Below are 13,569 nucleotides of genomic sequence, written 5' to 3'. Positions count from 1 at the left end.
CTAAGTAACATTTTTTTTCACGGAAACATGTCTGTACTTCTGACGTTACATAAATATTAGGAATCCACATATTTCTGTAGCACAAGAACAAATGTTGTTTCCAAAATGTAAGGTAAATATTGGTACAGGTACATGTCCCAGATAGGGCTGACAGAAAAAAAAAAATACTAGATACATCGATAAATTTGAATTTCAAATAAATAATGAATAACTTTTAGTATAATTATACATATGTGGGTCATACCTGTATGGAAAGTATATTAATCATTTACTTCGAAATCAAAGGCAACTGGGGCTCTGGTTTTTTTCCGTGCTATGTTTGACGAAACAACCAGAAAACTATTCCCAAGGCTGCATTAGGCTTCCCCAAAGGTTTCTGCTTCATGTTTTTCTTCTGTCCTCTTTCCCTCACATCCTTCCCTTTGCTACTTTGCTTAGTCCTTTCTATTTATATTGTCACCCCTGCAGTGTCTTTGGTACATACGCTCCCTGTCTCCGGTTTGTCACTGGACATATTTGTGCTTGTCCTCTGAAGCCTTTTATCGTGTCCTCTGGAACTCTGGAATCTTCTGTTGCTCTCCAGTCCACTCACGATCAAGTCCAAATTTCTCAGCTTAATTTCCAGGCACCTTGTCACCAGGGAACATGTTTCTCTTCAACTGCTGTTCCACTGATTCTCCAAGTTAGTGCCTCACTCCAAATATGTCTATCTCCATCACTTTGGCCATGCTACTTCTGTGTCTTATATATCTTCCCTCTTCTCCTGTGATTACCCTGTCAAGCTCTCACGCAAAGTTCATCTCTTGGATGCTCTCCTCTACTTTCTCATCCTCTTTGCAATTACTCTTCTATTGGAGTTACCCTGTTTACAACCACTTTAAGATGCAATCATATACAGCATTTCATTTTTTAAAGCAATGAAAATATGAATATTTTTGAGGTCAGTAAATAGGTCCTGGGTTTTGTTTTTTTTTTGAGTGCTAATCAAATTGCAGGCATTCAATAAGCATGTTTGGAATTGAATGATAATGACCTCTTAGAATAAACTGTGTCAATTTCCACCGAGAAGGAAACGATTGAACTAGTGTGGGAGGGTATGGGCACAGCCATTTCCCCTGCTTTGCGTATCTGCTGTGCTGAATGAAAGTTGCATTCAGTAATAATCAAAGGGGAGTTTAAAAGTGAAAACAAGTCATCAGGATTTAATCATCCAGCTCAGAGTGAAAGGGATAAGGCCCTGAGATGCTCTAAAACAGTATTTTTGCAGGGTTCACTTTAGTGCTTGGAAGTCTAATGGTATCTCCTCTTTGTTCTGATTGCTCATCTTTTTAGCACCCGCCTGACCCTCCACTGCAGGTTCAGATTCCTACAACCAGTTTCCTGGCCATTGCAAGAAGTTATTGCATTACGTTTGAGACTAGATCAGTGGAGGTCAAAGTTCAGAATACTTGACGGGAGGTGTGACATTAGGAAAATGGGCATTTCAGTAATCATTCTGAACTTGATATGGAGCAAATAATAAGGCAGAGACACCTTTGATCTACTGACTGGGGCCCAGACGTGGCCTGGTATTTTTTGCTAGTGCTATATCTCTAGAGTTCATATAAATCAATTTACAAGAACATTATTTATTCCTCTCTCCAAGACGATTTGCCAGAATGAGGTCAGAGAGAAAGATTAATATGACACCTAATACTGCAGCAAGAAGAAAACTGTTTTACAATTAGGGTCAAATCTTAAAGAGGCAGGTGTTTTTCCTTTGCCAGAAAATATTAAATTCACAGTCTTGCATTAAGGAACCTGGGAGATCCTATTTTAGTGTGCCCAGCAGCAGTGACACATACACAGGCCGTGGGTATTTGAAATCCTGGCTCGAATATTTCTTTAACTGCTCGGACCCTCAGTTTTATCATCTGAAAATAACAGGGGTTAGTGAGGATTAAAGCTAAAAATATGTGGGTGATAGAGTCCCTCTGCTCACAGTGGCCCCTTGATAAACAGGTACACTTGACTCTACCCCTTATGTTTACTCAATGCCTAAGAAACCAAGGCTGGGATGTAGGTGGAAGTTTGTACAATACTTTTATGCTGTAAATGTCTTTCAAGTCTATTGTCTCATGTATTTAAGGAAAAACATACTCCACTGAGAAGCAAACATTATATGATTATCCTTGCATTTTTAGAGGAAGAAATGAATCACAGAAAAACTGTAAGATACAATGGAAAGTTTCCTAGACAAGAATCAGGAAAGCTGGTTAAATTTCCAGCTTAGCCACTAACAACTTGATGGCCTCGAGCACTTTAGCCCTCTTGTGTGGAAAGTAAACTGCTGAAGTAGATGTTCACTGATGTCTGACATAACTCTCAAAGTCTGTAATGCAGCCCAGACAGAGACAACATTATAAACAGAATGTGGTGTTTTTTTTTCTGGTTATTAAGTGGTATGGCTTTCCTCACTTGATCACATGGCTTCTTTTGCAATTATTTGAAGCATTGATTCTCTACATTTACATGAAGAAATATAAATTTCTTTGCCCTTTAAAATCCAACTGCCAAATGTGTGTGTCTTACAGTAAATGTTGCTCAACCATCAATGATTTGTTGTAACTGCGTGGGGGACACACATAAATCAAAAACGCATTTAGAGCTCAGTCCAAATTATAAATTCAATAACCTGGTGCAAATTATAAATCAACTAACTGACTACTGTGCAATTGTCAATCAATTGAAATAGATTAATACCCTCAACCGAAGTGACTTGAGGAACTAGAGAAGTTATGGGAACAAGATTGCAGCTGTAATGAGAAAAGCTCTTCCTAGAGCTTGCCCAACGTTTCTGTGCACCGAGTAAAAGGAATAAGGAAATGGATGGAACACACACCGTGGGCTCTATTCACACTGTCTCTTTGTTCTCAAGACTGCCCTGTGCAGAAGTTGCTCTTATCATTATTATTTTACAGATGATGGGCTGAAGACAGAGGTAAAGGGGTTCACCCCGTGTCATATGCTACTAGAACACAGAGCATGACCCAGGCGACCTGGTGAGGCTTTGTCCAGACACTGATCTCTGAACAGTTGCATGGTACTACCCACCCCTGGTGTAATTCTAAGCAGAGGGAGATGACTGATGGATGGGATTTCAGAGTCAAATGATCTTCGGCTGAAAACCATTTGGGGGGCTAGAGAATATAAAGATTTCAAGAAAGCCAAAGTATGTTGGATTTATTTCCTTCAGTGACAAAAATGTTGTGTGTGTGCAAATGCATTATTGCATCTTATCAGGATGTGCATTGCACCTGTATAGTCTCCATCCCTTAATACACTACAACTACAAGATTACAAAAGATTGCAGCATTAGGTGCTTTGATTTTTTTTTTACTATTTTTTATAATGACTTCTCTGAGCCACTTATAATCATTAACTTCTGCCCTCTCCAGACACAAGGAATGTGTGGCCGTGTCATGGGGCTTTGTGAGGACTGGAAAGGGAAAAATAAAAGTGTTTTGCCAATAGCTCAGCATTCTGTTTCCATAGATCATACATTAGGTTAAAATAATTGGATTTCATCTTATAACAAGGGAAAATGAGTACCGAGGGCAAGACGGCTCTGAGAGCGATCTTCGCGTGTTTTATCTTATCTGACTCGCCCAACACCGGGGAAGTTCTTATTATCAAGATTTCTTTAGCAGGAGTGAGCTCTGTGGAGTTGCATGGGAAATATAATGAACACGTGTGGCTTCTCTTGCAGAACCTCCGGTGACTTTATTGATCTACGATTCTAGCTTCTGTGAGGAGAAAATATAAAATCTCCAGCACTTCCCACAGAAGTGTGATTCCACAAAAACGTCCACAGGTTAAGCCCCTCACCAAACTCCTCTAACTTCTGCCATTTTCCGCAGTTCCCCAACCTCTCAGTACTATGAGAACCCTAACCACCCCAAGAGGGTCAACCGTGTCTCTGGAGAGATGAGGGAACACGTCTAGAGATTTGCCCCACACATCACCATCCATCATCCCTCCCCCAGAGCATTTACCATTGGTGCTTTCATAGCATCTCTGGCCACGAAGTCTCCGATGCTTCAATTCGGATCAAGGTAGCCAGAAGCCCTGAGCTCAGAACCATGGGGAACCATCACTAGTCACAGGCACTAAAGTCAGTGATCTGCTGCTTAACAAGCAGGTAGATAATACCCCATGAAGGCAGGAGACCATATAAACGTGCTGCAGGAAAGAGAATTCTGGATATTATAAGAAAATATGAAGCACTAGTAAACATGATATTCCAAAGTCATAAAGGGAAGGGAATATAAGCAATACAGATATTTGAGATACTCGTGGCAACTCCCTCACACCTAAAGTTATTACATTTCTTGTCAGTCCTCTTAAGTGACTGTTACGAAATCAGTGTAAGAACAGATATTATTTTTCTCATTCCGCTTTTGAGAAACCTGAGGTACAAAGAGATTAAGTAACTTTTCCAGATTGCATGACTAGAAAATGAGGTAAACTGATATAGGTATATCCAACTGCAGAGTCCCTTTCAGTATGGTATGACTGTTCCGGAAACAATGTAAATAAACATCTCAAAAAAGTAGCCAAAAATTACCTGGAGCAAATTCCAGGGAGGCAGGTGTAGCTTACCAATCTCTATCTTCAACTATTTTTTTTTAATTTTTTAAACATTTATTCATTTTTGAGAGATGGAGAGAGACACAGCGTGAGTCAGGGAGGGGCAGATGGGGAGGGAGACACAGAATCCAAAGGAGGCTCCAGGCTCTGACCTGTCAGCACAGAGCTTGACACAGGGCTCAAGACCACGGACCAGGAGACCATGGCCTGAGCTGAAGTCAGACGCTTAACCCCCTGAGCCACCGAGACACCTCATCTTCAACTATTTTTTAAAACTCTATTATGTAGGGGTGCCTGGGTGGCTCAGTGGGTTAGGTGTCCAACTTCGGCTCAGGTCATGATCTCACAGCTCGTGAGTTCGAGCCCTGCGTTGGGCTCTGTGCTGACAGCCCAGAGCCTGGAGCCTGCTTTGGATTCTGTGTCTCCCTCTCTCTCTCTACCCCTCCTCGGCTCATGCTCTGTCTCTGTCTCAAACATAAATAAACATTTAAAAAAATTTTTAAAAAACCCCTCTATTATGTAATATTTCACATGATAGATTTCCACAGTTTAATGAATAATAATAGTCATAGATGATTAGGAAATAGAAAATTACCTTTACTTTGGAACATGCCCCTCCTCAAGGTAAGTGCTGTCCTGAATTTAATATTAATGATTTTCTTGATTTTTAAATTAAAAAGAATGTTTAATTGTGGTAAACTACACATAAGATTTACCAACTTGACCCATTTAAGTGCACAGTTCAGTAAGGTTAAGTTCATTCATGTTGTGCCAACAATTTCCAAACTCCTTTCATCTTATGAAATTGAAACTGTGTGCATGTTTGCATACGTTCATAGTCTTTTGACCCAGGACCATCTATTATTGAAAAGCCCATTACTTCATTGATTGGCCATGTGATCTAGCTCTGTTATCAATTATTCCTGGACTCTCATTGTGTTGATCTGTTTCCCTGCTCTCAAATCTGTTTCGTAGTCTATTTGTCAATTCCCCTAACAATATCTCACTGTCTTATTGACTAAAAGCTTTGAAAACTTTTGTAGCCTTTAAGAGAAATCCCCCAAATTTTGTTTTTATCCTATGGGTTCCTCAGATACTTGGCTGTTTGCTTTTCTACACAGATCTAGGAATGAACATGTGAATTTTCAGCACCCTTGTCAGCCTCAAAATTACAAATAAAATTGTTGGGACATTAAATAAAATGCATTATCTGTAGATGAACTTGGGGAGAATTATATTGTCATGATATGGAATATACCCATCTATGTATGACCTTCTGTTTCTTAATCTTTTAAAGGCTTTTTCATAAAATAGAATTTTAGCTTTTCTATAAAGGTATTAACATCTTTTTTCAAAACATTTTTTTCAGGTAATTTAAATCATCTATTATTTTTTTTCACCACATAAGATTTATTATTCCAAAGGCATTCTGTCCAAAAAGAAATGTCTACCTATCACTTGTTCCTTCCCCCTTTGTGGGGGAAAGTCCACCAGAGGCCATTAACCCAAACAAACTTCTTAGTGCTTTTATTTTACTTTTTTGGGGGGTGGGCATTTGCGTTTCTGAAATGGAAAAAAAAAAACAAAACACAACTGGGTGTCCCATTTGATGTCCCCACCCCCACAATCTATTATTATTTTAAATGGCACCTTTTTCATTAGAGTTTCTGGCTTAGCTTATCTTTTTTCTTCTAAATAAAAATGCAATTTGTAGTATATTGATTTTGCATCCAGCAATCATGGTAAGCTTTTACTAATTAAAAAAATATTTCAATATTTCTTTGTGTTTCTCCATAAACAATGCTATCACTTGCATATAATTCATTAGATTCTTCTCTCTGAAGCCATATTTGATTGTATCATGTTATATTTTCTCTATATCATTATTGTATTCCTCTGTAAGTCAATACAATGTTAAATAGAAGGGTCGATGCATTATTTGTCTTCTTGATGACCAAAAGGAGGCTGCTCTATTTTCCCATTAGTTATCATATTTGCTTTAGTTTGTTATAGATTCCTTTTATCAAACTAAGAAACTTCCCTTGTTTTATTAAATTGCTAAATTTTTAACTTCTAAATTCATTTTGAATTTGTTGGACACTTCTCTATTTTAGGATGATCATTTGACTTTTTCACCTAATCATTTAATGTGGTTGATTACATAAATTGACTATCCAGTACTAAATCAAAGTTAACCCAAAGTGGTCAGGAGGTACTTCCTTTTTTTATGGTAGGTAATTTGGTTTATTAACTTTTTTGGTTTAGGTTTTGTAACTCATCCTGAGTTGGATTAATCCATTTTGTTCCTTTATTGTACTGTCCTATTTAAATTTTGCTCAAGGTTATCTTAGCTTTTTAAAACAAACTGGAGAATGTTTCCCCCTTTTCTACCATCTGGAATAACTTATTTAGGATTTTAATTTTAACTTTCAAGAATGGCTCATAGAAATAACATTTCTTAGCCTTATGATTTCCTTGAGATAACATTTTGAAATAATGAATTTTATTGGTAGCTAGAGATTGTGTGTTTTCTATTTTATCTAGAATCAGTTTAGACAAGTCTTATTTTACCAGGCTTTAATTTTTTTTCATAATTACATTTATTGGTATACATTGTAACTTTTTTGACTTTTCTCTCTCTTCAACATCTGTAGCTACTATCTTTTACAGAATAAAATGTAGCTGTGTTCTTTCTCTCTTTTTTATTAATATTTTCACCTCTTTTATTAATCTTTTCAAAGTACTAGCATAACATTTGGTTGGTTTTCTCTATGCTGTTTTTTTTTATTCCTATTATTTTTATTTTCCATTTTAGCCAGTTTTTTCCTATCTGTTCCCCTAATATCATAATATGACATATCACCTGATTAACTATAAGCCATTTTAAGGGTAAGTATTTAATGCTAAATATTTCCCTGTATAAAATGGTTTGGCTTTATCCATGAGATTTAATAAATGATCATTTATATATATTTATTTCTAAGTATTTTCTATTGACAATTGTGTTTCATCTTTGATTCATGAGGTGTTTGGAAATTTGTGTGCTTTTTATTGAACCAACCTGAATAGATTTTTTAATGGGAGATTTTTATCTATTTACATTTATTGTGATTGGTAACATATTGAAACATACATCTCTTATGATATATGTTTCTTTTTGTCCTATTTTTTTCTGTTTCTCATTTCATTTTCATTTTACTTTGTTTAGGGTAAAATTATTTTTCTTCTATGATTAAATGTTTACACCATCACTGGAACTTAATCTATTAAATGGTTATTTTATTTCAGTTTAATATTCACATTACATATGATGAAATGTTAATCAACCTTTTACTCTCCTCCTTAAAAATACAAGAAATTTAGAATGTTTTAAATTTTATTATAGTCCTTCCTACTTTCAAACTATGTTTTATGCCTGCTGTTATCAATACTATGATTTAGACATAATTTATTATTTTATATAACCAAAATTCATTAATGCTTGCTCAGACTTTTTACTTGTTTATCATTTCTTTTGTTCGCCATTTCTTGTGTCTCTGATTTTCCATTTATGATCTCATTTCTTAATGTATTCTTTGTATTTTTTAAATGAACAATTAATGGTAAACTTAATTACCGTTTGTTTTCTGAAAATGTCTTGGTAATTTTATTCCATATGAAATTCTAGGTTGACTTGCATTATCTAATTACTGAAGATACTAGTCCTTTATCTGCTGGTTTTCATTTTTGCTAATGAGAGTTCTATTTTTAGTCCAAACTCAGAGATTCATATGAGAATTTTTATTCTAGCACACACATCTATTTCCCTGAATTGCACAAAAATATATTCCAGTATTATTTACCTTATATCTTTTATCACCCTTAGAGTTAGGATATATTCTATTTTCCTGTGAATAGCTCTCTACCATTTATAATGTAAGTCATAGCTCTCCAGTACTTTCCCATTCTGTATCCCACCTGTTACCTTGGGCAACAAGCAAAAATATGTTCTATAAACATAGATTTTTCTTCATCCTCTAAGTCCCAGCTATCAGACCTTCTTTATTTTACCAATAACATAGTTTCATTTCCTGATCCTCCTCCTTCAAAACTTTATCCAGGAAAAACGGTAATCTTAACTGTGCAGTGCAAATGTATACATATGTATATATATACACACACCGTACGCACACAATATACACACGCTATATATGTGTACACATATGGACACATACACACACAAATACCACATTATCAAAGTACAGAAAATTTATCACATGCCAGCAGCCACCTTAATAGTTAATACTCCACAAACATAAATGCTATTCTTATTTCTATTTGCTTGGTTTTGAATTTCTCATAATGGAAAGATACTAATGATACGAAACACTCTTTGAATCTGGCTTCTTCATTCAACAATCTGTGTTATAAAATCCATCCATACTGTTATGTGTAGCAAAATTTAATTTCTGTAGAGTATTCCATTGTATGAATATATTATAGTCTATCAATTCTGTTGGTGTATGTTTGATTTCCATCGTTTTGTTATTACAGATAAACATGCTATGGACATTCTTGTACATGTTTTTTGGTGGGCATATGCATTTATGTGGTGGGAGGTGGTGTATAACTAAGAGAGTAATTGCTGGTCACAGAAATATGTATATTTAGCTCTGATTGACTCTCTCCAGCAATGTGAGTTCCAGCTGCTCAACATCTTTGAAAATACTTGGCATTTTTAGTTATTATACTTTTAGTCATTTTGCCTCTGAGCCTCATTTCTAACATGTTGTTGTGAGGTTTTGTTTTTCTTGTGAGGCAATATACCTGTTTTTCTAACTGGAACCAATCAATAGATAGTAGGCAAACCTTGGTCTCTGAATTTTATGTGTATGCCTCATATGTGCTTCATATGGTGATTTTTATATACATATAAATATATATACATACATACATAATATATATGTATATATATATATATATATTCATTCTATGTAAGTACAAATGCATTGAAAAAAGTGGATTAAATGATGTAACTACTTTGTTAATCACTGTAATTTTGCATACCAAATAAAAGCCCAGCTGCAACACAGACCAAATTTTAAAAATGTCAATTTTAATTAATATGCTGTTTCTAACTATAAGCAAGAGAGTGAAAAGGCACTATAGGGTATAACAATAAAGTGAGGCTGAAGGAGACTCTCTTTCCTTGGAACTTACACTCCAAGATAGGGAGTTAGAACTAAATGTGAGTAACTCTAGTAAATGTCAAAGAAATCAAGAATTCAAAAAGAGTCATACAAATATAAGCTGCCATTGTAAAAGGGCTCAACCAAAGTAGATGCTTTGGTTGTAATCCTAGGAATCAGAATAGAATGATAAAGAATATGGTTTTTTCTTGAGGGAAACAAAGGATTTCAATTAGTAGAAATAAGTTAGACAATTTTCTGAGTAGAAGGAAGAGCATTAAAAATATGTCACTGTGTTAGGAAAGTCCATGGATTGACTGACTGATTGACTGATGGACTGATTGACTGAAAGTAGAAAGATCTATGCCATTTGATTGAAATGGAGAGTTATGGAAGACTAGAACAGCCTCTTGCAAAGAGATGGGATGTTCACGGAATAAATAGTAGAAAAAGTAAATAGAAGAACGAATGACTACATGAATAATTGTATTAGTGAGTGAAGAAAAAAATCAATTAATAAAAGGTTTTTGGGTACAGTTTCCATTTCTATCCCACTGCTGCCTGTCTTGTGAGTGAAACACTGAATGCCCCTTACCCCTCTTTTTCTACTATCTTCTTAAGGATGTTTGTATATTGAAGAGTCTTGGAAAATTGAGATCTCAGAAAAACAAAGGACAGATTTACTTACAGTCCAGTAAAACAAGGTATCTCTTTTCAGGGCAATGAGCAAGTCTGCTTGTGGGCCGTCAGGAAAAAAAGTTTGGATTTCCTAAGTTCAGGGTTCCTCAGCTGTAATGCATAACCATGTGCATGCAATACATCTATACCTTCACATTGAATTTGTGGGTCTTGAGAGGCAAGGGTGCTGCAAACATGATACTCATGTGCCTACTGTGCCAAGAGTAAGCAGTTCTGCAGTTCCTTTATCTCCATCTCAGGATTCTAGTGTCTTCCACCAACATCCCTGTGACTTTAACAAACTAGCTTGTTAGCTTCTAAGCAATATAAAACCTCAGACTCTTTATGACATCAGTAAAAGGACAGTCTCTTTAGTAAATGGTGTTAGCAAAACTGGACATTTATATGTGGAAGAATGAAGCTGGACCCTTATCTCTCATACACGAAATTCAACACAAAATGGATTAAAGACTTATACACAAGCCTGAAACCTTAAAATTACTAGAAAACAACATAGGGAAAAAGATTCTTGACATTGGTCTAGGCTTGCTTTTTCAGATAAACACCAAAGGCACAGGCAACAAAAGACAAAATAGAAAAGTGAGCTTGCATCAAACTAAAAACTCTCTGCAAAGCAAAGGAAATAATCAACAGAGTGAAAAGACAATCCATGGGAGAAATGGAGAAAATCATGGAAACATGAGGGAAAATATTTGCAAACCACCTATCTGATAAGAAGTTAACATCCAAGATGGCGGCGTAGGAGGATGCTGGGCTCACCGCGCGTCCTGCCGATCACTTAGATTCCAACTACACCTGCCTAACTAACCCAGAAAACCACCAGAAGACTAGCAGAAGGGAGTCTCCAGAGCCAAGCACAGACGAGAGGCCCACGGAAGAGGGTAGGAAGGGCGGCGAGGCGGTGCGCGCTCCACGGACTGGCGGGAGGGAGCCGGGGCGGAGGGGCGGCTCGCCGGCCAAGCAGAGCCCCCGAGTCGGGCTGGCAAAAGTAGAGGGGCCGGACACACTGTGTTCCGACAGCAAGCGCGACTTAGCGTCTGGGAGGTCATAAGTTAACAGCTCTGCTCGGAAAGCGGGAAGGCTGGAGGACAAAGGGAGGGAGAGCTGCTGAGCCCCCGGACGGCAGAGCTCAGCTTGGTGGGGAACAAAGGCGCTCGCCAGCGCCATCTCCCTCGCCCATCCCCCAGCCAAAATCCCAAAGGGAACCAGTCCCTGCCAGGGAACTTGCTTGCTCCCGCAAACACCCAACGCTGTGCTTCTGCAGGGCCAACCCTCCGGCAGCGGGTCTGACTCCCTCCCGATGCCACAGGCCCCTCCTGAAGTGGATCACCTAAGGAGAAGCGAGCTAAGCCTGCCCCTCCTGTCCCCGTGCACCTTGCCTACCCGCCCCAGCTAATACACCAGATCCCCAGCACCACAAGCCTGGCAGTGTGCAAGTAGCCCAGACCGGCCACGCCACCCCACAGTGAATCCTGCCCCTAGGAGAGGGGAAGAGAAGGCACACACCAGTCTGACTGTGGCCCCAGCGGTGGGCTGGGGGCAGACATCAGGTCGGACTGCGGCCCCGCCCACTAACTCCAGTTATACACCACAGCACAGGGGAAGTGCCCTGCAGGTCCTCACCACTCCAGGGACTCTCCAAAATGACCAAACGGAAGAACTCCCCTCAGAAGAATCTCCAGGAAATAACAACAGCTAATGAACTGATCAAAAAGGATTTAAATAATATAACAGAAAGTGAATTTAGAATAATAGGCACAAAATTAATCACTGGGCTTGAAAACAGTATAGAGGACAGCAGAGACTCTCTTGCTACAGAGATCAAGGGACTAAGGAACAGTCAGGCAGAGCTGAAAAACACTTTAAACGAAATGCAAAATAAAATGGAAACGACGACGGCTCGGATTGAAGAGGCAGAGGAGAGAATAGGTGAACTAGAAGATACAGTTATGGAAAAAGAGGAAGCTGAGAAAAAGAGAGATAAAAAAAATCCAGGAGTATGAGGAGAAAATTAGAGAACTAAGTGATACACTAAAAAGAAATAATATATGCATTAATTGGTATCCCAGAGGAAGAAGAGAGAGGGAAAGGTGCTGAAGGTGTACTTGAAGAAATAATAGCTGAGAACTTCCCTGAACAGGGGAAGGAAAAAGGCATTGAAATCCAAGAGGCACAGAGAAGTCCCTTCAGACGTAACTTGAATCGATCTTCTGCACGACATATCATAGTCAAACTGGCAAAATACAAGGATAAAGAGAAAATTCTGAAAGCAGCAAGGGATAAACGTGCCCTAACTTATAAAGGGAGACCTAGTGCTCGCTTCGGCAGCACATATACTAAAATTGGAACGATACAGAGAAGATTAGCATGGCCCCTGCGCAAGGATGACACGCAAATTCGTGAAGCGTTCCATATTTTTGAAAGCTTATGAAGGTAATTGAAGAAGATATAAAGAAATGGAAAGACATTCCCTGCTCATGGATTGGAAGATTAAATATTGTCAAAATGTCAATACTACCCAAAGCTATCTACACATTCAATGCAATCCCAATCAAAATTGCACCAGCATTCTTCTGGAAGCTAGAACAAGCAATCCTAAAATTCATATGGAACCACAAAAGGCCCCGAATAGCCAAAGTAATTTTGAAGAAGAAGACCAAAGCAGGAGGCATCACAATCCCAGACTTTAGCCTCTACTACAAAGCTGTAATCAAGACACCATGGTATTGGCACAAAAACAGACACATAGACCAATGGCATAGAATAGAAACCCCAGAACTAGACCCACAAACGTATGGCCAACTCATCTTTGACAAAGCAGGAAAGAACATCCAATGGAAAAAAGACAGTCTCTTTAACAAATGGTGCTGGGAGAACTGGACAGCAACATGCAGAAGGTTGAAACTAGACCACCTTCTCACACCATTCACAAAAATAAACTCAAAATGGATAAAGGACCTGAATGTGAGACAGGAAACCATCAAAACCTTAGAGGAGAAAGCAGGAAAAGACCTCTCTGACCTCAGCCGTAGCAACCTCTTACTCGACACATCCCCAAAGGCAAGGAAATTAA

The 13,569-nt window shown here is 38.1% G+C and overlaps 1 non-coding gene across 1 annotated transcript; it reads left to right on the top strand.

The window, feature by feature from the left end:
• The first annotated feature begins 12,808 nt into the window (after nt 1-12,808).
• On the top strand, nt 12,809-12,915 carry LOC122236868. The gene has a single exon (XR_006215096.1). It is a non-coding gene; the product is annotated as a U6 spliceosomal RNA (small nuclear RNA).
• Nucleotides 12,916-13,569: the final 654 nt, after the last annotated feature.

This window comes from Panthera tigris, chromosome A2 (assembly GCF_018350195.1).
Source record: "Panthera tigris isolate Pti1 chromosome A2, P.tigris_Pti1_mat1.1, whole genome shotgun sequence".
NCBI lineage: Eukaryota > Metazoa > Chordata > Mammalia > Carnivora > Felidae > Panthera > Panthera tigris.
Note: the sequence above shows the minus strand (reverse complement) of the source record. Positions and strands in the feature narration are given on the sequence as shown.